General features: G+C 43.0%; 1 long non-coding RNA gene across 1 annotated transcript in view; it reads right to left on the reverse strand.

The window, feature by feature from the left end:
- The window catches only part of LOC120909959, a 275381-nt gene that overhangs the window by 134 nt on the left and 247408 nt on the right, over positions 1 to 27839 (reverse strand). The window lies entirely within an intron of this gene.

A 27839-nucleotide genomic window follows, 5' to 3' on the forward strand; every position in this document is an offset into this window, starting at 1 on the left:
GACCACAAATGTGTATTTTTAGGCCACGTTGACCACTATTCTATGACCACAGTAACATGGTAAAGGAATACGGCACAGCGGGATGCCACAAACTTGAATCTCTTATTGAATAACCAGGTGGAAGATTCTGATGTGTTTCATTCTACGGTACGGAGCTTTCCCATCAGTAAGTGGACACAGCTAAAGCTCCCCATACACCAGGAGGATTTCATTTGTATGGAAATGTAAAAAAATCATTCACCAATGTATAGAGAGTCAACTAATATTGTTCTAATGCCCTTGAAAATCAATCCTGACCTGCTACTTGAATGGAATCCCAAATGTATAAGAACCTGCACATTACAAAATCTGCATTTTTTCCCCAAATGAAAATCACATTCACAGTTAGAATTTCACTCAAACTAAAATTTCCATTTTGCTCCTTCAAATTTTCTCATTGTTACGGTGAAAAACAATCATCGATATAACCCCACTAATCATTAGGAAATCAAACCAACCTTCTAAAAATCAAAACCTTCTTCCAGCGTATGGCGAAAGATGGAATATATTGCAGCTTACCAATTATTAGTTGTGGTGGCTGCATTTGTTTTTCCTTTTTAAGCTTTATTCCCACCTGTTTTCCCCTTGCGATCTGGCCAATAACACACCTCCAGTAATAAGGAGCATACACTCTGGATGAAGGAGCGTTTCCTGTTCTCTTTGTATTGCTTCCTTTGCATGAAATCCCTGGTGTTCCTGCTAGTCCCCTTGCTTCCCTATTAAAAACTACCACACTAAGCAGGAGAACACAGTGTGGTCAGTTCTCTACTTATGTTGGGAACTCAGCATGCTCTCCTCCAATGATCAGACTTGTCCTGACACCCCCACTCCCCATGCACAGCCATTTACTGGAGAGTTCAGTGTACTGCTGTTTCTCCTCCCCCAGCTCTTATGCAGCTGAGAACAAGCTGGACCTTTAAGCTGGACCTCTGAATGGTGGTGTGCCCTTGGAATCCACTTACCCTGTTCTCATTCTCACCCTTCCTCCATCCTCCTCCCTCCTTTCCCTTTCTCCCTTCCTCCCTTACCTTTAATTGTTATGCCCTTTCTGCCATACCCTTGCCCTTACCCGACCTTGTCCCTTCAATGATATCAATAATCTCTCGGGACATCCCAAATTATTCTCTCATATCAGCGACTCCACTGTCCCCTTGTACACTTCTAGGAATGTTTGTCTCCATCTGAATTATTGAATGCTACCCATCAAAACCAACATTTATGGATTCAAATATCACATCTGTATTGTCATTGACCTTTCTAATCTCAGATAATGTTATTTTGTAACACTGATTGTGTAAAAATATCACACCGCAAGTAGGGGGCAGTGCAGCACAGTCCCTGCAAACTAAGTCCACTCTGACCCCGGACACTCAGGCTTCATCTGACCCTCCTTATCTTCTTACCACATCTCCCAGCCCCCCTGTTATACTTACCTGACTCCTCGAATGTCCCGCGCTCGCCCCCGACATCCTCTTCGCTGTTGAGCCTGGCCGTTTATTGGCTACAGTGGATGGATTAAATGCAGCGCAGCCATTGGCTGGCGCTGCTGTAAATCACAACCAATTGCGCAGCGCGCCGGGAGGCAGGGCTGAGTGATACAACGGCGCACGTTTAGGAGATATTTTAAGTACGTATAGGTAAGCCTTATTGTAGGCTTACCTATATGTAAAAATGTCTCAGGAGGGTGTACAATCACTTTAAGTTGTAATATCCAGTGTTACTGAAGGATAATACATTGGATAAATTGTTACCCGAGAACCCCCAAATTCATTTAAAGAAGAGCCCCAGGACTAAAAGCAAAGATTGTGCAAAATATTCCAGACTCTCTGAAAAAGGGAGGGACATTTATTGATCAGATGGGCTTCTTTAGATTTAAACGGTGCCTTAGTGTAAAACTTTCAGGCATAAGGAAAGAAAGAAAATTTAGTTTATATCAAATAATGTTGGTAAATAATATAAAATAGATACATTTCTTTCCTGCCATAGCACACATCATTTACATATTAGAGTGCCCTTGTGGCCTCCAATATGTGACAAGAACAACTAAAAAACTTCCCACCCGAATAAACAAACACATTAACAATATATAAAGGAGGAGGAGGTAGTGTCCTTTTTAACCACAAGATGGTGCTAAACGGTTTGATATAGAGGTTTCAATACAGGTTTTCTTAGGTAATATTTTATGACACATTTTTACTTTACATTTTATTTTGTATACCAATACCAGTGAAATACCATTCAAGCCCGAAATGACTGAATATTCAAATATTTATGTTTATATTTGGGATTGGATTTGCAAAGTGAGAGTGATGAGTAAATATATGGAGCGGAGATGGCGCTGGACGAGCTATTTTCTGAAGATGTCCGATTAATTATAAAACGCGTAGAGACGGGACCGGTAACATAATTTTCGTACGGTGGAATGCACGCTGGCTCCAGGCTGTGGTTGTTTCCTGGATACATTAGTGTGTAATGATTCTGGGGGCACCAATACATTGTGAGTGCATACTATTTTATCTTTTAGTCATTTTTAAATAAAAGGTATTATGCAATGTAATGTTGGGTCTGTGTCTTTTAGGTATCATACGAATATATGATGTAAATACTGGTTGGTGGCCAACTACATGTCCCTCTGAGAGCGTCCTGGACCTAGAGGAATGTGATTTTAAGTGCTGGCTGGACTTACTTATTATATATAAGAGGTCAAATAATTCCGGTGAGTGGGAACACTTAAAGGGGCATTTTGGAGCACAAATTGGTGTTGAAGGTGGTGAAGATTTATTCACAGAAAGCTGGTGTGATGAACTGGTTATAAGTCTTTTGCATTCACATTGTGGGGGATTATTTTGAGTTTGCGAGCTTCAAGGAGATTAAAGCAAGGGACTTTGCTGTTATGTAATTTATTTGTTTTAAGAGACTATGGGCCAGATTCACAAAAGGGATACGCCGTCGTATCTCTGTTTCTATCTATGCGACTGATTCATAGAATCAGTTACGCATAGATATCCCTAAGATCTGACAGGTGTAATAGTTTTACACTGTCGGATCTTAGGATGCAGTACCGCGGTCGTCGCTGGGGGGAGTTCGCGTCGTAAACCAGCGTCGGGTATGCAAATTAGGAGTTACGGCGATCCCCGACGGTTTTTCGCGTTCGCTACGTCGCCGCTAGTCTAGTTTCCTGTCGCAAAGTTAGTCGTCGTTTTAGGTGCCCTAACATTAGTCAGCAAACGTATTGCTGTCTAAAGTATGGCCGTCGTTCCCGCGTTGAAATTTAAAATTTAACGTCGTTTGCGTAACACGTCCGGGAATACGGAAGTACGCTACGCGCGTCGCCGTTCGAAAAATGACGTCACGGCGCGCAAAGCACGGCGGGAGTTAGGAAACGGAGCATGCGCAGTAGGTCCGGCGCGGGAGCGCGCCTAATTTAAATGGCACACGCCCATTTGAATTGGCCCGCCTTGCGCCGGAGGCCGCGGGCGTAGTTTTCATCGCAAGTGCTTTGTGAATCAGGCACTTGCGATGAAAACTTGCGGCGGTGTAAGGTATCTACTATACGTTACGCCGCCGCGATTCTACGTGAATCTGGCCCTATGTCACAGTTGGACTAAAAAGTTTTTAACATATATATTGTGGGGTTATAACATTGATTTGTATTTTTACATCACAATTTGTGATTGTTTGTAATTTATGTCACAATTTAGCACTATCACATTCATGCATAACTTTAATTCAAGTTGGTTTGGCAAATTGGGCAACAATTGCGACTTTGGATTTATTTAAGTTTTATGCTAAGTGTGGCTCTTTATCTTTTAATATTTTGTTGTATACATGTACAGGGGTACATGAGGTGAGCTGCTGTTGCACATTTTTGATGCTTTCACATTTGATTATTGGATATTTTAGGGGTATAGTATTGTATCAGCTATATTAGTATTGAAGTTGACCCATAAACATGGGTGTTGTGGATAAATTATATTGGGGAGCTTTGTATCCTAATGCAGAGAATGCATTAAAGTAATAAATACTGGGCCACAGATAGGGGGGAACACCAGTCCTCCTGTAGGGGGCCGGGCACACAAGGTGCCCTGGACAGCAGGTGGAATCGGTGCAGCAGAATAAAGCGGCAATTACAGAAGGATGCCCTGTGTGGCTGTCTGCAGCAGCTGGAAGCTGGTTTCCCTCCCTCCCATTGGCTTTTAGCTGCTGCAAAGAGAGAGACAGACACAGGGCATCCTTCTGTAATCACTTCCCGCTCACTGATCCCTTTCCTTGCTATGCTCACTTTACTGTGCTTCCGTTTATGAATGGATAGGAGCTTCTGTCTCCTGTTCATTCATCTTCAGTGCAGCTGAGGCTACAGAGAAAGGAACTGAAGATTCCTCAATTATTTGCTCTGTTTGAAAGGTGAGATGCCAGGGGTCTGTTTAGACCTCTGATATCTCATCAAAAGCCCCCAACAGCATTGTAGAAAAAAAAAAAAAATGTAAAAAAAAAAAAAAAATTACGAATTGTAAAAATCTTTTTTTTAAATGGTAAGAAAAAAACATTTAAAAACGTAAAAAAAAATATTTAAAAATAATTTAAAAATGTAAAAAAATCATTTTAAAATATTGTAAAAAATCATTAAAAAAATGAAGGGCTCATTCACATGGGTTCTATGGCCCACGCAGGGCGAATGAGCGTTTTGTTTGTGCAGTGGGAGCTACCTGTTATGCCCCATCACTTTTTGTGATGAAAAAAAATGACATTTTTAAAAACGTCATTTAAAATGATCGTGTGTGGGCTAAACATCATTTTTTGTCTTCTGAAAAACGACAAAAAAAAAAAATTCGAACATGCTTCAATTTTTTATGTCATTTTTTAAAATGTAATTTTTTGTGTCATAAAAAATAATCGTGTGTGGGCAAAAACGACGTTTTAAACCCGCACATGCCCAGAAGCAAGTTATGAGACGGGAGGTAAAACTACCATTCATAATGGAGTAAGCACATTCATCACGCTGTAACAGACGAAAAAGCACGAATCGTCTTTTACTAACAAGTAACCAGCTAAAAGCAGACTCAAGGCGAATAGAACTTCCCCTTTAGAGTGCCGTCGCTTTGTTCATCATTTTTGAAAAACAATGGTGTGTGGGCAACATAATTTTTAATGATGAAGTTGGAAAATGTTGTTTTTTTTTCATGATGAAAAATGACATTTTTTTTCATCACAAAAAGTGATCGTGTGTACGCGGCATAACTCTATTGCAGTGGCTGTATGAACACAGCCGCAGGTTCTACTTTAACCACTTGCTTACCGGGCACTTAAACCCCCCTCCTGCCCAGACCAATTTACAGCTTTCAGCGCTCTCACTCTTTGAATGATAACCGAATGAAATTTTTATACTTTTTTCCCACAAATAGAGCTTTTTTTTGGTGGTATTTGAACACCTCTGCATTTTTCATTTTTTGTTAAAAAAAATAAAAAAGACCAAATAAAAAAAAAATACAAATCCGTTTTATATTTTGTTATAACATTTTGCAAACGGGTAATTTTTACTGATGGGTACCGATAAGGCGGCACTGGTGGGCCCTGATTGGTGGCACTCATAGCTGGCAGTGATGGGCACTGATGGGTGACAGTGATGGGCACTGATGAGTGGCAATGATGGGCACTGATAGGTGAGACTAAAAGGCAGCACTGCTAGGTGACACTGATGAGGCACTGACTGGCACCAGTGGTGGGCATTGATAGGTGGCAGTAATGGTAATGATAGGTGATACTGATTGGCACTGACAGGTGGCACTGGTGGTCACTGGCAGGTGGCACTGGCAGGGGGCACTGGCAGGCGGTACTGGTATTCACTAATGAGGCTGATGTGCCTCTTCCACTGGAGACCGATGTCCCGTACACAGGAGCTGGTGATTGGCTTTTTCTTGTCCTCATGCTGTCAGTGCAAGGAAAAAAAAAACAATTACCGAACTTTGTTTTCATCATGTGGTAGGGGCCGGGACCAGGGGAACTTTGTTTTCATACCACGTGATCAGCTGTCAGCTAATGACAGCTGATCACGTGGTAGGGGCCGGGACCAGGGGCACGTGCAAAGGGGAAGACGTCTATTGATGGCAATTGGGATCTGTGCTGTAGCCGTCATTCAACTAGCGTGGACCCCTAGTGGTTAATTAGTGTGCAGGTGTGGGTGAGTGGCTCTGAAGGCACACTGTCAATGGTTGGGGGCCATGCACCTGCATTCACATGCCTGTCAAATAAGGACCTGAGGCTGTGTACGTACAGCTGCTGCATCCCCATAGTGTAATAAAAGCTGCCTGTACACAGCAATAGCCACATTTAAAAATAAATAAAAAAACTGTGAATTACACCGTACAGGCCACAGCACGTATGTGAATGTAAATATCTAAATTACACAGAACTTTTTATTAACTCAATACAATTTTATCTTTTACATTTAGCAGGAATTATGTTATGTTTGTGTCCACTAATAATGATTTTTGTGTATTTTTAATGAAAATATAATTTTGATATGTTCGGGGAAGGGGGTGCTCGTCAGGTAGGCTGTATGGGGGGCCTGTGATTTCTAATAGCCCTGAATACATGCTTAGACTTTAGAATCACTTTTCAATTTTTAAAGTCTATACTTTTATTTAAAAAAAGTCTTATGCATACTTACTCTTCCTCACAGAGAGATAAGTTGATGGTCCCAAGGAAGAAAAGGAGTAAGAGGGATTTCTTCAAGGTGAACATCTTTGGGCTATGTGGATCATTTGGATTAATGGAAAGAAAAAGAAGACAAAATTGAAAACATGTTAAAAAAATAACATGAAAAACTGACCTACACAAAGATTTTTTGTTTCTACTATACCTTTATGTTACTTTAGGTTTTATATTTTGTTTTATTTTATTACTATTTTGATTTTGATATAAGTAAATAGGTACCTTTTATCTTTAAACATTTCTCATCCTTAAAAGGTAGTTTAAGAAGTACCAAAAAATAATTTAACCAAAGAGCCACTAATCAGCCTACCAACAGGTACTTATTACGGGACCCACTACGAGCTGGGAAGGAACTTTAGAGCCCAAAACCCAAGTTAACCAAGGAAACAAGAGACATTTGGGCTTTTCAAAAATACTTTCTTACTGAATTATTCACAAGACAGAGAATATATTGAATACACAGGAACATTAAATGGGGATTAAAGTAATATGATTTAACAAGTATATGGCATGTTTCTATTAAAAAGCTATTTGACTCAGTGCTGTTTGAATTAACAAATTAAGCTAAATACAGCCCAGAGAGCCTACAAGAGTCCACATGTGTACATCTACATCATAAATGAATCACTAAGAACTTTGGTATAAAAAAAAAGTCTAGAGGCTGGAGTAATGGGCTCTTGGGAGACCCAGACATCCCCTGCAGAGATCCCTGGCTTCTCTGGCATTTGCACTGACCTCTCTTGCATAACGGATTTGATGACATTGGATTGAATGTTATCTACATCAGGTAACTTTGTCTTTGTTGGTGGATTCTACAGATTTTGGATTTTGTCCTGAGCCACCTTAGTGTTCAAATATGCTCTGTGCTGTCACTTTTCCACTCAGATAATATATGTGATGATTGGGTCCTGACTATGCACTACATCAGCAAGGTGAAGTGTTTGATTATGGTTTCTCCCCCTAGCTCAAACACATCTAACACTCTAGATGTTTTGATTCACACACAAATAATAAAGCCCTGAAGAAGCGGCGTAGTATACCGCGAAACATGTTGACAGACCCTGTGTAACACGTGTGATACTTTGTCTGAAAAGTTCTTAAAACGTATATGTGTATATATATATATATATATATATATATATATATATATATATATATATATATACATTTGCCAAGTTTTCTCATTTGGATATAAAATATTATATGTACAAAATAATAAACTTTTTATATCTTTAGAAAAATGATTGATGCGTGTCACATACTTTAATATATCCATGGGAACCACTGCTTTAAAAGTAAATTTATTTCATATATTCTCTTTTATTACTTACAGGGCTCGTGTTCCCTATGGTATGAATCCATTGGACTCTTCTTTCTAATAGGCCCTTATTTATGAATTAATATATATATATATATATATATATATATATATATATATATATATATATATATATATATATATATATATATATATATATATATATATATAAAGTCATACAGACATGATAGGTAATCATTCTTTCTTAAAAAAAGGTGTTTTAAACTTTTGGTTGATCATACCCATTTAGCAACCATTATAGCGAAACAATGGATTCCTGAATTGTAGTTAAAGAAAATTGGGAAAAGAAATGACCTAAAAAATGTAATTGTGCAAAATAAGCCATAATGGAGAAAATTATATGAGGAACCTTGCCATCATTTAAAATCAAAATAAAAGTCATTTAAATTTTACCTGAAATCTGAATACTAAGGTTTCTTTCCTTATCAATAATTAAATTAAGAATAAAAATAAGATAACAACATTCCAGTATATACTTACCAGGTGGTTCAGTTGGTTATGAGAATGTAGACGGCTGGAAGGCTTCAGTGGAGGTCTACTCTACAAAGAGCGGGGTTGGCTTATATAAAAAAAGAAAAAGAAGTTGAGTAAAGAGAAGTTTTAATTAAAATTTTAATTAGAAGTCACATCTTTCTTAGGAGCACACATATTATAGCACATGTATTCATTAAAATATTTGCCTTCTAGTCTCCAGGTAGGACAAATATCAGCACCCAGTCAGCAGTTTAGTTCCCTCCAGAGCTCACATTTAGACAGTTTTAATCTAAAATCAATTTAAGAGGAATTCCAGCCCAAATTTTTGCTTTGCTTTATATACAGTAGCATGGGGTCATTTTGGACAGTTAGTTATTCCTGTTTAAGTGTTCAGTCAGTTTTTCTTAAAAGGAAGTGACCTCCACATTAACACCCAACTTTGTACATGACTTGCAATAAAGTTTACTTGGTCCCAGAAAGACCAGATTCTGAGGACTCTCCTTGGATAAAAAGTTTCTCCATTTCTGTTCCCAGCAGTGACGGGGCTCAGGTCAGCATTCAGACTTACTAACCCTGGGCCAGCCCAGCATGAGGAGGGACACAGGAATTATACAGTTGTGCTGCCTCCATCCCTTTGCTTCAACCAATAGGGACCATCTATTCTACTGCCATTAGCCCACCACATTTGAACCCACTCCAGAGTCCAGCCAGGGAGTTAGAAGAGAAAGACAAGCTGATACCCAGTGAACCCCTGAGGAAGACAGACATGAGAGGGAGAAAATGGAGTAATCAGGCAAGCAGAAATATGAGTCCAGTGATATCTGCTGCTGAATTCACCCCATATTATTATTTCTGTCTTTTTTGTTTACTATATATAAGCAAAAATGAAAAACCCAGTGGTGATCAAATACCACCAAAAAAAAGCTCTATTTGTGTGAAAAAAAATGACATCAATTTAGTTTGGGTACAGCATTGCATGACTGCACAATTACCAATTAACCACTTCCCACCAGGAAGACGTCTATGGACGTCCTCCAGTTTCAGTGGTTATACTGGAATGATGCCTGCACCTACAGGCTTCATTCCAGCATGTACAGCATATATATATATATATATATATATATATATATATATATATAGTACAGGTGATCTGTATACACAGAGTACAGAAGATCTGGATACATGGGGTACAGGCGATATGTATACACAGAGTACAGGTGATCTGTATTCACAGAGTACAGAATAACTGGATACGTGGAGTACAGGCGTTCTGTTTACAGAGAGTACAGGTGATCTGTATAATTGGAGTATAGGTGATCTGTATAATTGGAGTACAGGTGATCTGTATACAAGGAGTACAGGTGATCTGTATACAGGGAGTACCAGTGATCCGTATACAAGGAGTACCGGTGATCTGTATACAAGGAGTACAGGGGATCTGGATACCCTTTACTCCTTGTATACAGATCACCAGTTCTCCTTGTATATGGATCACTGGTACTCCCTGTATACAGATCACCGGTACTCCATGTATACAGATCACCTGTACTCCATGTATACAGATCACCTGTACTCTGTGTATACAGATCGCCTGTATTCCATGTATCCAGATCACCTGTACTCCATGTATACAGATCACCTGACGCTGTTGTCAAATAACTCAGCTGACTCCTCAATGGCTGATGTTGGGGCTATGGCAGGAATAGATGTGGACGAGGAGGCAGGTTTATCCACTCTGGAAATTGCAAGGGACTACACACTTGTCTCTGCGTGTGTGACAGAGGATGAGGAAGGCTTAGTAAGCCAGTTCACTATCTCCTTTGCATGTTGTGGCTGGATAGCATGGGCAAACTCACTAAAGAGAGAAAATAATGCCCTGTCTGAGGACTGACCACCACTTCCACCTTTGCCTGTGGAAACATTTGTTGCTGGCCCCCTTACAGTGCCAAGGGAACGTCTGCCTCTCCTTGATGTCCTCCCAGATATTATTGGGAGGGAGGGGGCGGTGCTTATAAGCTAGACTGTCTGTCCAACCAGAAGTGATGGTTCTGCCGGCCGAAAAACCTGTCATGGTCGGATGTAGAGTGGAAGCTGTTGCCACTAAGGGACCATCCACCTTACTACCTGGGACCACTGTTAGTAGCTTAAGCAAGTACCAGAGCAGTTTTCTCACCAACCAGGGATGGTGAAGAATTGGGAAACTTCAGCAGATGTCAAGCCAGTGGAGGTGACGCTTGCAGAGCAATATCGTGTGCCAATCTAGGGACCAAGCAGGCTAGTGGGGTGATGCTTGAGGAGTATCTGTGAGTGCCAAGCTAGGGACCCAGCAAGGATGCGGGGGTGACACTTGAGGAAGATACTGAATGAGAACATTGGAAGAGCTCAGGGGATCCAGTGGCAGTAGATCAGCAAGTTTAGTGAAAGACTGGGAGCTCAATTGAGTGAAGATCTATAATAGGAGATTGTAGAAGAAGTGAATAAGTTCATCACATGGAAAATTGGAAAGAAACGGCGCTAAATACTAAACAAAAAGAAGGAAAAGAAAGAAAAAAAAACTGCAACGTAGTCACAGTCTATTGAATCCGAGAGCTGCGATTATGTAAACAATAAAGAGAAAAACAAAATGTGAGAAAAATTTCAATCGCGCTACCCTTAAATCATGTGAAACAAGTGTTTGAATCACAAAACATGCACAAATATATATAGGTGATATATGATGGTATATATAAATCACCAATATACCAAAAATAAGGGAGGTTGATGGCCACTAGAGTGTACTATATAGCACTCTCAAGCCCCTCAGTATCAGTAAAACAGTGATAATATTGATAATAAACATCAAAAAAGAATTACATTACATTTGTATCAAATGATATTAACCAAAGTAAATAAAAATAAATATTATGGCCCGGATTCACAAAGCACTTACGCCGATGTATCTCGCGATACGCCTAGTAAGTATAAATATGCGCCGTCGTATCTATGCACCGTGCCCACAAAACTAGATACGCCTGAAAATAGGCTTCATCCGACCGAGGTAACTTGTCTACGCTGGCGTATCGTAGGCGCATATTTACGCAAGACGCATGTGGCGCTCCCATTGATTTTCTATTCAAATATGTAAATGAGGGAGATACGCCCTGTGCGCGTAAGTTCAACGTCCAGCCTGGGTGGGTGCTGCTGCAAATTGAGGAGAATTGAGAAAGACAAAATAAAGAAAAATATATATAAAAATATATATAAAAAAAGGAAAGAAAATGAATAAAAAAAGAAATACAAAAATATCAAAACATTTTTTTTTTATAAAAAATAAAAAAAAAGGGGACTTGCCATCTGGGGTCCTGTGCTCACACACACCACATCCACTTCACATTGGTTTAGCCCAAGTCCACCATGCAGGACTTGGGAGCAGCAACGCCACACCAAGGCCCCAATGGTGTTGCCGTCCATTCATACCACATTCACACAGTCGTGGGGATAACCTCTCCCTGACGACCCAAGGTGACACGCCTTGCTGGCAGGAATGTCACCCACATTCACACACCAGTCACACTGTAGCCTGCACTACTGACCATGTGCAGTCACTACAAAAATAAAAAAGCTCATAATCTGAGCAAAGAAAATAAAAAGGTTCATAATCTGAGCAAAGAAAATAAAAAAGCTCATAATCTGAGCCCAAAAAAAAAAAGCTCATAATCTGAGCCAAAAAAAAGCTCATAATCTGAGCCCAAAAAAAAAAAGGCCTCATTTGCCCTGTCGTGGGCCAGGCATGGTGCCACGGCTCCGGCTCCTCAGTTGTCTGGGGGGGCCTCGGGTGGGGGGGGCATCAGGAGGAGGATCATCCCCTGGTCTGTCCCTCTTGGCAGATTCTGGCTGCCTGCCCTCCAACGCAAGGGCAATGCGGGTGAGGACAGCGTTCGTCTGCACCTGCATCTGTGCCTGCATCCGCAGCTGGCGGGTGGTGTTGTGCCGCTGGTGGCGCCTGGTCTGCCATCCCTCCGCCTTGATGGCAGCAGTGTTGGCCTGTACAGCCACTCCTAGGCTCCTCACCTCTGCCACGAGGCCTGCTGTTGTGGCCTGCAGCTCCCCAATGCAGGTCACCATAGCAGCGCAGTTGGCACTCACATCATGCAGGCTGTCAGAGATGGAGCTGCTCTGCTCAGCCTGTTGCGTGAGGCACTGCTGCACACTGGCTGCGGTGCCCTGCACAGCCAGTGTGCATTTAGCCTGGGTCTTGGCTGAGGAGGCCAGGCTGTCTGCCACATGGCGCAGGTTACCGGATAGAGCACCCATATGGCATGTCTGCTGGGCCTGCCCCCTCTTCAGCTCCTCTTGGAGGGCTCCGGGTACACCCCTGATCTTCCTCAAAGCCTTCCTGGGGGATGGAGAGGCTTCTGTCTGTCCGGACGGGGTAGACCTGGAGGGGGTTCCCCTGGATGGGGTAGCCCTGGAGGGGGTTCCCCTGGATGGGGTAGCCCTGGAGGGGGTTCCCCTGATGGGCCGGGAGGTGTCTGAGGGTCCGGGGAAGGTGGAAGCCTCCTCATAATAGAGGCATTCCCCCAGATCCACCGTCTCCTCCTCAACAACCTCTAGAGGAGAGGTGTGGGCACTACCCTCCACCAATATTACCTGGCTTCCCAGGGGGTCAGGCTGAGGCACAGGATGTTTCGGGGATGGCATGGGTTGGACACCGGCAGCAGGCGGCCCAGCTCCCTCCAGCACATCAGTGGATGACACAAAACATTCACATGTTGGTGGACCCACACACTTGTCACATATTCCCTTCCACCCCCTCACATGCTACACACCGAATGGGGGATAAAACACACTTACCTGTCCTCAAGGCCTGGTCACTGGAGTCAAAGCCCTCCATGCCCTCCACCTGCTCCCGCTGCAGACAGCTGGCGATGACCTCCTCCTCATCAGTCAACCGCAGAGCAGAAGCTGGTCCTCCTCCCGTGCCCCTGGCGTGCCTTCTCATACTGGCCAGCTTATCCCGGACCCGACATTTCATGTCATTAATTTTCTTATTGATATCGTCGGGGGTCCTGGCCTCATGCCCAAGGACATTGACATCCAGGGTGATCTTCTCCAGGATCTCCCTCTTGTAGGCATGTGCAAAAGGGAAAAAATCGTTTCATTTAGTTTTAATTCGTTATTTAATTAATTTCGTTAAGTTAGATTCGTTACATGTGTTAAATTCGTTTTCGTAATTCGTTCGTTTTCGACCGAATTTCGAAAATTCCGGTCGAATTCGAAAATATTTCGACCGTTTTCGGAATTCGTTCGTTTTCGACCGAATTTCGAAAAATCCGGTCGAATTCTAAAATATTTCGGCCGGATTCGAAAACAAATAGTCTCTTTTCGAATAGAATTTGTTTTCGAATTCGATTCAAATTATTATTATTTTTTTTTCGAATTCCGATCGGAATTTTTTTTTTTTTGAATTCCGATCAAATTTCGTCCGCGGGTTTTCGATTCGGAATCGAAAACGTTCGTTCGGATTCGGTAAAATCATTAATATTGCAATTCGGGAATTCGTATGCATCCGAATGTCCGAATAATGAAAAATTCGTCCGAATTTCGATTCGGAACGAAACGAAATGCACATGCCTACCCTCTTGCGTGCCTTGCTGGTCCTGGCACTGTGGGCACCATGGAGGTACGCATCATAATTAGGCTATTGCCGAAATCAGGATAGCCCTCTCCTCCATCGAGAAATTTCTCTTCCTCCTCTCCTTAGCAGCTGCCATGGCTCAAACAAAAGTACTTTGCTCCAGGGGGGGGAAACAAGCAAACGGATGTACTTTTGCGCTGGACGGGCGCATGTCTGGGCGTATTTATGCTCTGGGCATAGGTGGTGGGCCGGCGTATCTTAGGGGTTACACCGGGCGTAGTTGTGATCATGCGCAGAGGGGTACGGGACATGCGTTAATGTCACGGCGCATGCACCGTTTGAGATACGCCGGACGTAAACCACTGCGCCAGGCTCGGACCATCATTTGCATGGGGTCACGTCCACTTACACTTACGCTGGCCTGCGCCTTCGAAAATACGCTACGCTGGCTCATCTTGGTGAGCACTGGCTTTGTGAATGGAGTGCATGCCTCTCCGCGCTGCGCCGACGTAAAATAGATATGCTACGGCGGCATAAATATGCGCTGATGTATGTGAATCCGGGCCTATAGCAATAAAGTCAATAAATGTTTAACACGTGAAATGCTAAACACCCGTGCTCTGTGCCAAATTTCAAATTAGTTGAAAATGTGTCCAAAGAAAAAGTGATGTATTCTCCGCCAAACTATGGATTGGCTCCTTACCAAATCGCCATGATCCCTTATGACAGGGGATCATGAACAGCATGTAATAGGTAGTCACTCCCAGTCTCGCAGTTCAAACAGATACGATCCTTAACATTGGGTCTCATCCACAAGTGGTTAAACTTCACCAGCATCAATGCCCACCATGTAAAAAACAATAACAGCTCCACATAGTGCATTAAATGAGTAAAAAATGTATTAAAAGTTGTATTGCACTTACAAGCATGCAGTAAAAAAATGCCTCGAATCTGATTTGCCGGTACACAAATTCCCAGACACCCGTCCACTGGGGGAACGTTTGGAGCTCTTGGGTGACGACAGCGCACCGCTCCGCCCTATGTCCGTTTTGTAAAATATTACTTCTTCCAGGGGCACGGGAGCAGCGCGCTGTCGTCACCCAAGAGCTCCCGAGGCATTTTTTTACTGCATGCTTGTAAGTGCAATACAACTTTTAATTTTTTTTTTTTACTCATGTGGAGCTGTTATTGTTTTTTACATGGTGGGCATTGATGCTGGTGAAGTTTAATCACTTGTGGATGAGACCCAATGTTAAGGATCGTATCTGTTTGAACTGCGAGACTGGGAGTGACTACCTATTACATGCTGTTCATGATCCCCTGTCATAAGGGATCATGGCGATTTGGTAAGGAGCCAATCCATAGTTTGGTGGAGGATACATCACTTTTTCTTTGTACTTGTTTTCGACTGATTTGAAATTTGGCACAGAGCATGGGTGTTTAGTGTTAAACATTTATGGACTTTATTGCTATAATATTTTTTTTTATATACTTCGGGTAATATCTTTTGATCCAAATGTAATGTAATTCTTTTTTGATGTTTATTATCAATATTATCACTGTTTTACTGATACTGAGGGGCTTAAGAGTGCTATATAGTGCCCTCTAGTGGCCATCAACCTCCCTTATTTTTGGCATATTAGTGATTTAGATATACCATCATATATCACCTATAGGAATGAGCTCCGTGTTCAAGTCGAACGTATGTTCGACTCAAACATCGTATGTTCGTCGAAATACGAACATAACAGGTCGTTCGCGCCACGGCCTATAATTCACTGCGGCATTGCGCACTGATGATTGGCCAAGCATGCACTATGACCCGCATGTTTGGCCAATCACAGCGCCGTCAGTACAGAGAGCCGTAATTGGCCAAAGCCAGGGTGGCTTTGGCCAATTATCGCTCAGGGGGTTTAGTACACGCCCCACACTATAAAAGGCCGCCTGCAGGTCGGCCTTGTGTAGTGTGTTCCCGCGCTGGTTAGAGATCAGTCAGAGAGAGAGAGTGTAATTTTTTCTAGGTAGATAGAGCAGGCAGGCAGGCAGGTTAGTCAGTTAATGTTACAGTGTGTAGAGGATATATATACATCCCAGGTGTTGTACATATATTTATACACTGTAAAGCTTAGCTAGATCAGTTCTTCCTAATTTACTGGCTGGTGTATTGCCTGTGTCCTCTGCAGTGTGCACCATAAAGCTACACAGGCATACTATAGACACCCAGCTGGTACAATATTTAAAGGAATTTTTCATTTTTTTTTAATTTAAGCATCATGATGCTTAAAAAATATCTCCCTATTCATTACACTGTAATGCCCATCCATGGCATGTCCCCCCATGTCCACTGCAGTGGGACCTCCTCTCGTGGCACTTTGATGTCCACGGTCTGGCAAGGGTTTTAGACATTCTACTGAAGAAGCGGTTCACACCGCAAAACTAGTAGAGATGCCCTCCGCGACCCATTTTACATTTGGATATCTCCCCCATGTGGGGACTCTTCTTATTGTGATCCATGTGGTCTGCCACTAAATGGTTTTAATTATGCATGAATGTCATTGTCTTTTATTGTTTATTTTTAATAAAACTGAATTATTTTTTTATATATGTGCCTTATACCTTACTTTTTTTTATGTATCTGTACCGTGATAGTCCAATTGTCCGCTTCTCCCTTGTTCTTCGGAGCTTTTGATTTGGGGACAAATCTTCCGATCCTTTTATACAAAATTTTCTGGAAGATGGTACGACCAATTGTATAATAGATTATTTATTTATGTTTGAAGAGGCTATTTTTCTTATAGACTGTGTTATTATGCATCCTAACAAGTCTCATTGCTCATGGGAGAGTACCAGCCTGGTCTTTTGACACCCGACAGTGCTGCTAGGGTTAAAACAGACTCCATTACTGATATGGTGTGCTGCAGAAGCAAAAGGGCGGGCACTGAAGATTTCAGAAAGTATCTGCACCAATACGATGGCAGGGGGAGGAGCCCCCGCTCTGCAGAGGGGATAAGGTAGTGCTGCCCAGTGTGCCTGGTTGTGGGTCTGAGAACTAGACATTTGCACACCAAAAATAAAATCGTTTTTTTTTTCCGTTTCGTTTCGTCTCGTTCCGTAGATTCGTAAAGATTCGTAATTTCGTAAGACGCAAGTTTTCCTATTCGGACCCGTTCGTATATTTCTAACAGTTTTATTTGATACTGAATGATTCGTAATTCTGTCTTATTTATTTTCGTTGATTCGAAATTCGTAATTTTGTTAGATAATAATTTTCGTTTAATGGATTCGTAATTTTGTACTTTAGTAAATACATCGCGGCGCGGTCATTCGCAATCTCGTATTTTAGGTTCATTTTCAACACGCGGCTAATCCATATTAAGATAGACTTTCTCTTAGACTTTCTCGAATAAAGGCTTTCTCTACTGCAAAGTAGAGAGTGTCCTGACACTCCTGCTCGCCCCCTCCCCCCTCAAGAGGCTTTCTCCACACCAGGGAGAAAGCCTCGTATTACTGTGTGGAGTTACAGACAGAAGAACAGGAAGTGAGGATTTCTCAGAAGAAACAAGGACATTTAAAAGCAAAATCGAAGGATGAGGTAAGTGAAGGAGGACTGCACTAAGGTAAAGGAAGATATTTAGGGAATTTTTTTTTTTTACCTTTACAACCCCTTTAAGCACGGTCTGACTTTTTGCCAACAAACTTCAAAATGAGCAAGTTTTCCAAAAAATCAGACCATGTGTACGCTCCATCAGACAAACTTTTTCGGTTTTCATCAGACAAAAGTTCGCTCTGCAAACGGACAAACATTTCGGCAACAAAAGTCCGGCCAACTCCCTTCGGACAAAAATCCACGGAAAAGTTTGTTTGAAGTCCGATCGTGTGTACGAGGATTTACACTGTCCAATGTGACTCAGCACAAAAGAGATAAGCTGATTGGCTAAGATATTAAGTAAAATACATCACTCACTAACTACACTGCCCAGTGCCCATTCGAAAGAACGATGCGAGTACACAAATTTACGAAAAGACAAAGAAACAGATTTACAAAACACACAAATGAAAATATGAACATACGAATGAAAATACGAATACACGAAATTATGAACAGAGAAAGGATTTAAAATACGGAATGCAAATCGTTCGTTATAGATGTAATTTTCGTTCTCTGCTGTTTCGATGCATGGTATCTTAGTACGTTTGTCCAATCGTACGTTCGTATTTTCGCTTGTTCGTTATTTTTCTTATTCATAATTCCGTAAATTTCGTATTTTAGTACTTTCAGCTATTCGGATGTTCGAATTGATCCAAATGTACGAATATTAACAAATTCGTACAAAAATCCATTCGTTACGAACGGAATCACACATGTCTACAGCTTTGAAGAAGCACTAAGGCATAGTGCGAAACGTCAGCTTTTCTTTTGTTGTGCTGTTTTTTGCTGTGGCATGTATTTTGTGATTTTTAATTAAAGGAGGAGTTTTTTTGGAGTGCGGCTGTCCCAGCTTTTTTCCTTCATCCTAACACACATGTCTACTGAGTAGGGATGAGCCGAACACACCCCCGTTCGGTTCGCACCAGAACCTTCGAACGGACCGAATGTTCGCGCGAACATTTAGAACCTCATTGACGTCTATGGGATGGTCGAGTGGAGTGACAGTGATGAGGAACAAGTGCGTGACATGGAGGAGGATGAAGTTCCTCCTGCTACTGCGGCTAGTGTTAAAATTGAGCTGTCTGCCAATGCAGGCTCCATCGGTATGCATTACTAGATATTTTGAGAAAGATCGTTGGGCCCGATGGCATACCTCCCAACTGTCCCTGATTTCGAGGGACTGTCCCTGATTTGGAGCAATGTCCCTCTGTCCCTCATTCTCCTCATTTGTCCCTTATTTTGGTCTGATCTATACAGTAGTATAGAAAATGCACTTTTTATCTATCAAAAAGTGTTTCCCAGTGCTAAACCTTTCATCTGATTTCTAAATTGCTGCATTTGGAAATTCCAAAGCCAATATAAAGAAATAGTAGTGGTAAGAAAAGCACTTGTGGGTTTAACCAATCTTATTTTTTTGTACAATTCTCCTTTAAGGGGGCGTGGCAAGGGGTATGTCCTATGCCTACATACTTTTGCTGATAGGTGTCCCTCATTCCCATCTCAGAAAGTTGGGAGGTATGCGATGGGTCCCTAAAGTTCACATTGCCAAGCCAATGCCTGTAACTAAGTCAGAGTCTGATTGTAAGCCAGATGTTGTTGCTGGATATCCAGTCTAGTGTGCACATGATGTCCGTGTCTTAATCGGGTATGGGGACCCTAAAACACTGTCCAGGCTGTCCAAAGTACAGCATATAATTATTAAGAAAGTGGCCGAAGAGTATGGCTACCTATATCCATATATACCAGCTCACTTAGAGGAAGAAATTCAGGATAAAGAAACACAGTGAGTGGATGAGATCATGTGGAGTTTCCTGCGGATCCCTGTGCGCTGGGATCTTCACAAGTTGTCACCTAAGGTAGCTGAGAGGTATACTTCAGTGCTAAAAACCTGAGATTACAGTCACAAAATTAACCCAGATTGTGTAGTTATCAGCCAGCCAAACAAAAAGGACATCCGCCAATACATTACCACTGTTAACGCAAGAGATGAAAATCAGGTATTACTGCTAAATACTATGGAACTATATCTGTTCACCAAATCTTCGGGATTGGTTGTAAGCTTCTGCAATAGCAAGAAATATATAGCTAAATCTTTTTTTTACTATTTTGTGGCAGTTTTTCTTTGATAATAAAAAAATCAGGGGATATCTGTTACCTTTTATCACTAAAAGAAATACCAATTAGTCCTGTAAAAAAAAGCGCGGTTTAATCCACATGGATACACAAAGTAGTTGCGACGATATGTACAGTTTTACTAACACATATCAAAGCTGCAAAATTGTCTTCGACCATTAAGATTTGTTTTGCCCTCTGTCACAAAGGGGTTAAAGTTTGAGGTAGAAGTCACATATTTCTTAGGAACACATACCTGATCCCACATGTACGGTATTTACTAAATTATATTTACTTTCTATTCTCCAGCCGAGACAAATATCAGCACCCAGTCAGCAGTTTAGTTATCTCCTGATCTGCTATTTAGAAAGTTTTAATCTAAAATGGATTTAAAGCGGGAGTTCAACCAATTCCTATTTTTTTTTTTTTCCCCTTAGCTTCCTGCTCGTTCGGTCTAGGGGAATTGGCTATTTGTTTTAAAATATGATCCGTACTTACCCGTTTTCGAGATGCATCTTCTTCCGTCGCTTCCGGGTATGGGTCTTCGGGAGCGGGCGTTCCTTCTTGATTGACAGTCTTCCGAGAGGCTTCCGACGGTCGCATCCATCGCGTCACTCGTAGCCGAAAGAAGCCGAACGTCGGTGCGGCTCTATACTGCGCCTGCGCACCGACGTTCGGCTTCTTTCGGAAAATCGTGACGCGATGGATGCGACCGTCGGAAGCCTCTCGGAAGACTGTCAATCAAGAAGGAACGCCCATTCCCGCAGCCCATACCCGGAAGCGACGGAGAGGATGCATCTCGTAAACGGGTAAGTACAGCTCATATTTTAAAACAAATAGCCGATTCCCCTAGACAAAACAAGCAGGAATCTAAGGCTAAAAAGTGCCCTCTAAGGGTGAACCCCCGCTTTAAAGCTGAGTTCCACCCAAAATTGGAACTTCCGCTTATCCCACTCCTCACCCCCTTACATGCCACATTTGGCATGTCATTTTTTTGGGGGGGGGGAGTGGGGGCTTCAGGAGGAGTGGGACTTCCTGTCCCACTTCCTTCTTCCGCCGAGAGGCTGGTTAGGCGATTAAGCTTAATCGCCTACAGCAGCCCCTCCCTGTAGGCGATCGCCTAGGACACGTCACAGGTCCTAGGCGATCTCCTGTCCAATCAGACGGCGCAGCGCAGGGCCGCGGCGCATGCGCAGTGCTCACAGTTGAAATGAAGACGCCGGCCGGGGAGGGGGGGAGAGGAGCGGAGCCCCGGCCGGCGCGTCGCTGGAATGCTGGAGCAGGTAAGTGTATGTTTATTAAAAGCCAGCAGCTACACCTTTTGTAGCTGCTGACTTTTAATTAACATAAAAATTGGCTTGAACACCCCTTTAAGTGGAATTCCAACCCAATTTTTTATTTTTTTTTTATATATCAGGGATTCATTTTGTAGAATTATTTATTCCTGTTTAACCACTTGCCGACCGCGCTATAGCAAAAATACTGCTACAGTGCGGTCGAGTTACTGTGACAGGACGTCCCTGGGACGTCCTCGTGCACTTCCGCGTTTGCGCGTCCCCTGGGGCGCGCTCGCGGAAGTGTCCGTGCTCGCCGGGTCTAGAAGACCCGGCGCATCACGGATCACGGTAAATTGCCGCGAATCGCGGCTGTTTACCACGTGATCGCTCCGTCAAATGACGGAGCGATCACTTGTAAACAAACCGGCGTCATTTGATGACGCCGGTTCCTCCCTCCCCTCTCTGTACCGTTCGGTACAGTGCGAGAGGAGAGGAGAGGGGGGGGGGGGAGCGCGGGGTGTCAGCAGTGCTGTGGCTGGATCTGTGACAACTGCAGTCACAGATCCAGCCATCCATCCATCCATCTCAGCTCAGCTATCCCTGCCCAATACATACAATACTCTGCCATACCCCATACTCTGCCATACCCCATACTCTGCCATACCCCGTTACTCTGCCATACCCCGTTACTCTGCCATACCCCGTTACTCTGCCATACCCCGTTACCCTGCAATACCCCGTTACCCTGCAATACCCCGTTACTCTGCAATACCCCGTTACTCTGCAATACCCCGTTACTCTGCAATACCCCGTTACTCTGCAATACCCCGTTACCCTGCAATACCCCGTTACCCTGCAATACCCCGTTACTCTGCAATACCCCGTTACTCTGCAATACCCCGTTACTCTGCAATACCTCGTTACTCTGCAATACCCCGTTACTCTGCAATACCTCATTACTCTGCCATACCCCGATACTCTGCCATACCCCGATACTCTGCAATACCCCGATACTCTGCAATACCCCGATACTCTGCAATACCCCGATACTCTGCAATACCTCGATACTCTGCAATACCCCGATACTCTGCAATACCCTGCGCAATACTCTGCAATACCCCAATACCCTGCGCGATACTCTGCAATACCCAAATACTCTGCAATACCTCCAATACTCCGCAATACCCCAATACTCTGCAATACCCCCAATACCCCAATACTCTGCAATACCCAAATACTCCGCAATACCCCAATACTCCGCATATATAATGTTTTGGGGTTCTATGTAATTTTCTAGCAAATAAATTGTGATTTTTCCATGTAGGAGAGAAATGTCAGAATTGGTCTGGGTGCTCCAGAACGCCTGATGGCGCTCCCTGCATGTTGGGCCTCTGTATGTGGCCACGCCGTGTAAAAGTTGCACACATGGGGTATCGCCATACTCGGGAGGAATAGCAGAATGTGTTTTGGGGTGTCATTCGTGGTATGCATATGCTGTGTGTGAGAAATAACCTGCGAATATGACAGAAACAAGTTTTTTTTTTTTGTTTTTTACAGAATTTTCGGTCGTTTTTCTTTTATAGCGCAAAAAATAAAAAACCCAGAGGTGATCTAATACCACCAAAATAAAGCTCTATTTGTGTGAAAAAAAGGACACAAATTTCAAATGGGTACAATGTTGTATGACGGAGTAATTGTCATTCAAATTGTGAGAGCACCGAAAGCTGAAAATTGGTCTGGTCAGGAAGGGGGTTTAAGTGCCCAGTGGTCAAGAGGTTAAGTGTTCAGTCATTTCACTTAAAATAAAAAGCCTGGAACTTCCAGCCTTACAGTAAAAGAGCCTTTAAGCCGATCCGGCGGACTGTAAGACAAATAGAGTAGTGGATCCCTTTATAACGAAGTCACCAGGCCTATCCCGAGACATTAGCTTGCTTTTCTTGGTCTCCTCCAGGGCAGGTTCTCCCCCGGTTTCCTTCGTTAAGCAGCTTCCCCCACTTGGATGGACAGCTTGGGATCCCCTTTTGAATCGTAGGCCTCAGCCAGCATAACTGGGCCTACTCCATGGAGATGCGACCTCTGGCCAACGTGGTCCCAAGGTCAATATCACACACACGTGCCTCGTGCCAGGAGGGCCACGAGACGAAGGACCCTGAAAAACGGCGTCTGCCCATTAAGTATCCCTTCCTGGCATGCACAGCGGGGCACCACTCCCACTGGGCTGCTGCCGAGAAGGGTCACTTAACACACCATGGTTCGCTTGTGTTCCAACATGGGCCTGAGGTGGTAATGCCACCTACAGGCAACAGGGGAAAATCCCATCAAGCACAACCATAGCCAGAACAGAGGCTAATTTCAATGGAATTCAGCAAAGTCTGAGCCCACTATTGGCTCAGACATCCGCTAAATTTAGAATAGCGCCCCAGTCATTGGGAGCAGGGCACTACACCTGTAACAGTTTTGAAGGCCCTGAAATGCTAGGACATTATAAAATATCCCCAAATGACTCCTTTTTAGAAAGAAGACACCCCAAGGTATGTGGGGGTATGTGCTAAGAGGCATGGTGAGTAATTTGCAGATCTCATTTGTCGCCACAAGTTTTTAGCATCTCAAGAAATGTGTTAGGCAGTCAGAAAACAGAAAATTTAAATACAGATGCTTATCGTAATTTGCCTTTCCTGATGAGCTCAATAGCAGCACAGTTGGATATAAGGTCCACCCTCACTATGCTTCCAGGACGTAGCTCATGTAGTGCCCCCCCCCCCGCCCGATTGCCGAAGCCCAGGTGGTGAGCCCCACAGGGAGCGCTGATATTAATCCTCAGGGTGCAGGTTACTAGGCATGGTAGGTGGTGTACAAGGTAGAAAGATGGGCGCCAGTCACTTTTTTTCTTGAACAAAGAGGAATTTATTTCTCACAACAGGAAAATGTCACAATGGCATCTAGCCTCTGTATCCTCGACTACAACCTTAACATGGGAGGAGTGGACACATCGATCAGATGATGAAGCTATACTTAGTTTTCCATAAAGCCAGATGCTGGTACAAAGAAGTGTCTGTATATTTATTTCTATTGGCTCTGTACAATGGCATATAGGATTTTTTTTGCCACAAGTGTCTGGAAAATGACAATTTTTTTTACACAAATATGTCACTAAATGATATATTTCTCAAATATGCCATGAGTATTTGTGGAATTACACCCAAAAATACAATCTGTTGCTCCTCCTGAGTAGGGATAAGCCCGATGTTCAAGTTGAACGTAAGTTCGACTCAAACATTGGGTGTTCGCCAAATAGCGAACAATTTGGGGTGTTCGCGGCAAATTTGAAACACCCTTTAAAAGTCTATGGGAGAAATCAAAAGTGCTCATTTTAAAGGCTTATATGCATGGTATTGTCATAAAAAGTGTTTGGGGACCCGGGTCCTGCCCCAAGGGAAATGTATCAATGCAAAAAAAAGTTTTAAAAACAGTATTTTTTTCGGAAGCAGGGATTTTAACAATGTTTAAAGTGAAACAATAAAAGTATACCTTTAAAAATTTCGTACCTGAGGGGTGTCTATATTATGCCTGTAAAGTGGCAAATTTTTCCCGTGTTTAGAAAAGTCCCTGCAGCAAAATGACATTTCTAAAGGAAATAAGTAATTTAAAACTGCTTGCGGCTATAATGAATTGTCGGGTCCCGGCAGTACAGATGAAATTAATTGGAAAAAACTGAATGGGTCCCCCCCCAGTCCATTACCAGGACATTTGGGTCTGGTATGAATATTAAGGGGAACCCTGAACCAAAAAAAAAAAAAATGGTGTAGAGGTCCCTCTCAAAATCCATACCAGACCCTTCAGGTCTGGTATGGATTTTAAGCGGAGCCCTGGGCCAAAATAAAAAAAATGGTGTTGGGTTCCCCCCAAAAATCCATACCAAACCCTGATCCGAGCAAGCAACCTGGCAGGCAGCAGGAAAATAGGGGGGACAAGAGAGTGCCCCTCCCTTCTGAACCGTACCAGGCCACATGCCCTCAACATGGGGAGGATAATTTTGGGTTCAAAGCTCCATGTCCCCATGTTGATGGGGACAAGGGTCTCATCCCCATAACCCTTGCCAGTGACACAAAAATGTATTTGTATTACATTATCTCTGGTAAGTGTGTGCGCCTTAGCTGTACCGCGTGTTCTCTGCATGTCCATGCACTGTGTTAATGGGCCTTTGTCAGTTGCATTTTGTGATTTCCCCCTTTTACACAAAAATGTATTATTATTAACCACTTAAGACCCAGACCAATATGCAGGCTAAGGACCCGAAGTGTTTTTACAATTTGGCACTGCACTGCTTTAACTTAATTTTGCGGTCATGCAATGTTGTACTGAAACAAAATTTGCGTCCTTTTCTTCCCACAAATAGAGCCTTCTTTTGACGGTATTTGATTGCCTCTGTGATTTTTTTTTTTTGCGATATAAATGGAAAAAGACCTAAAATGTTGAAAAAAAAAATATTTTCTACTTTTTGTTATAAGAAAAATCGAATAAACTAAATTTTAGTCAAACATTTAGGCCAAAATGTATTCAGCCACATGTCTTTAGTAAAAAAAAAATGCAATAAGCGTATATTTATTGGTTTTCGCAAAAGTTATAGCGTCTACAAACTAGGGTACATTTTCTGGAATTTACACAGCTTTTAATTTATGACTGCCTATCTCATTTCTTGAGGTGCTAAAATGGCAGGGCAGTACAAAACCCCCCCAAATGACCCAAATTTTGGAAAGTAGACACCCCAAGGAAATTGCTGAGGGGCATGTTGAGTCCATTGAGTATTTTTTTTTATGTCCCAAGTAGGGTTGTCCCGATACCATTTTTTAGGACCGAGTACAAGTACCGATACTTTTTTTCATGTACTCGCCGATACCAAATACCGATACTTTTTTTTAAATGTGTCCCCAAATGCAGCCATGTCCCCCCACATATGCAGCCATGTCCCCCCACATATTGCAGCCATGTCCCCCCACATATGCAGCCATGTCCCCACATATATTCAGCCATGTCCCCCACATATATCCAGCCATGTCCCCCACATATATCCAGCCATGTCCCCCACATATATCCAGTCATGTTCCCCACATATATCCAGCCATGTCCCCCACATATATCCAGCCATGTCCCCCACATATATCCAGCCATGTCCCCCCACATATCCAGCCATGTCCCCCCACATATTGCAGCCATGTCCCCCCACATATTGCAGCCATGTCCCCCCATATATCCAGCCATGTCCCCCACATATGCAGCCATGTCCCCCCATATATCCAGCCATGTCCCCCACATATATCCAGCCATGTCCCCCACATATATCCAGCCATGTCCCCCCACATATATCCAGCCATGTCCCCCCACATATATCCAGCCATGTCCCCCACATATATCCAGCCATGTCCCCCACATATATCCAGCCATGTCCCCCCATATATCCAGCCATGTCCCCCATATATGCAGCCATGTCCCCCATACCTAGATGATGCCGCTGCCACGTTAATCACCAGCGCCGCGCCGTGTATAGACACTCCCCCTTGCTCGGGATTGGACAGATCACCCGTCCAATCCCGAGCAAGGGGGAGTGTCTATACACGGCGCGGTAGGGAACACAGCTATTCAAACGAAAGCTGTAATGTTCCCCTCACACAGATTAACGTGGCAGCGGCAGCTTTGCGGTATGAATCGGCGGCGGCGGGGGGGGGACAAGTATTTGGCCAGGCATCGGGGGCATTTGCGGGAGAACAAGTACTCCCGCAAATACTTGGTATCAGTCCCGATACCGATACTGGTATCGGTATCGGGACAACCCTAGTCCCAAGTGATTGAATAATGACAAAAAATAAAAAATTTTTTTTTTTACTAAATTATATATTGCTCACACCTGCCATGGTTATATGTGGAATTACACCCCAAAATACATTCTGCTGCTTCTCCTGAGTACGGGGATACCACATGTTTGGGATTTTTTGGGAGCCTAGCGGCGTATGGGGCCCCAAATCCAAGCACCGCCTTCAGCATTTCTAAGGGCGCAAATTTTTGATTTCACTCCTCACTACCTATCACAGTTTCGAAGGCCATAAAATGCCAAAATAGCACAACCCCCCCCCCAAATGACCCCATTTTGGAAAGTAGACACCCCAAGCTATTTGCTGAGAGGCATGTTGCGTACATGGAATATTTTATATTTTGCCACAAGTTGCGGGAAAATTACAAACTGATTTTTTTTTAAGTTGTCACTAAATGATATATTGCTCACACATGCCATGGGCATATGTGGAATTACACCCCAAAATACATTCTGCTGCTTCTCCTGAGTACAAGAATACCACATGTGTGGGACTTTTTGGGAGCCTAGCCGCGTACAGGACCCCGAAAACCAATCGCTGCTTTCAAGATTTCTAAGGGCATACATTTTTGATTTCACTCCTCACTACCTATCACAGTTTTGAAGGCCATAAAATGCCAAGATAGCACACAACCCCCCCAAATGACCCCATTTTGGAAAGAAGACACCCCAAGCTTTTTGCTGAGAGGCATGTTGAGCCCAATGAATATTTTTTTTTTGCCCCAAGTGATTGAATAATGACCAAAAAAAAAATT

The sequence above is a fragment of the Rana temporaria genome, chromosome 8 (assembly GCF_905171775.1).
Source record: "Rana temporaria chromosome 8, aRanTem1.1, whole genome shotgun sequence".
Taxonomy (NCBI): domain Eukaryota; kingdom Metazoa; phylum Chordata; class Amphibia; order Anura; family Ranidae; genus Rana; species Rana temporaria.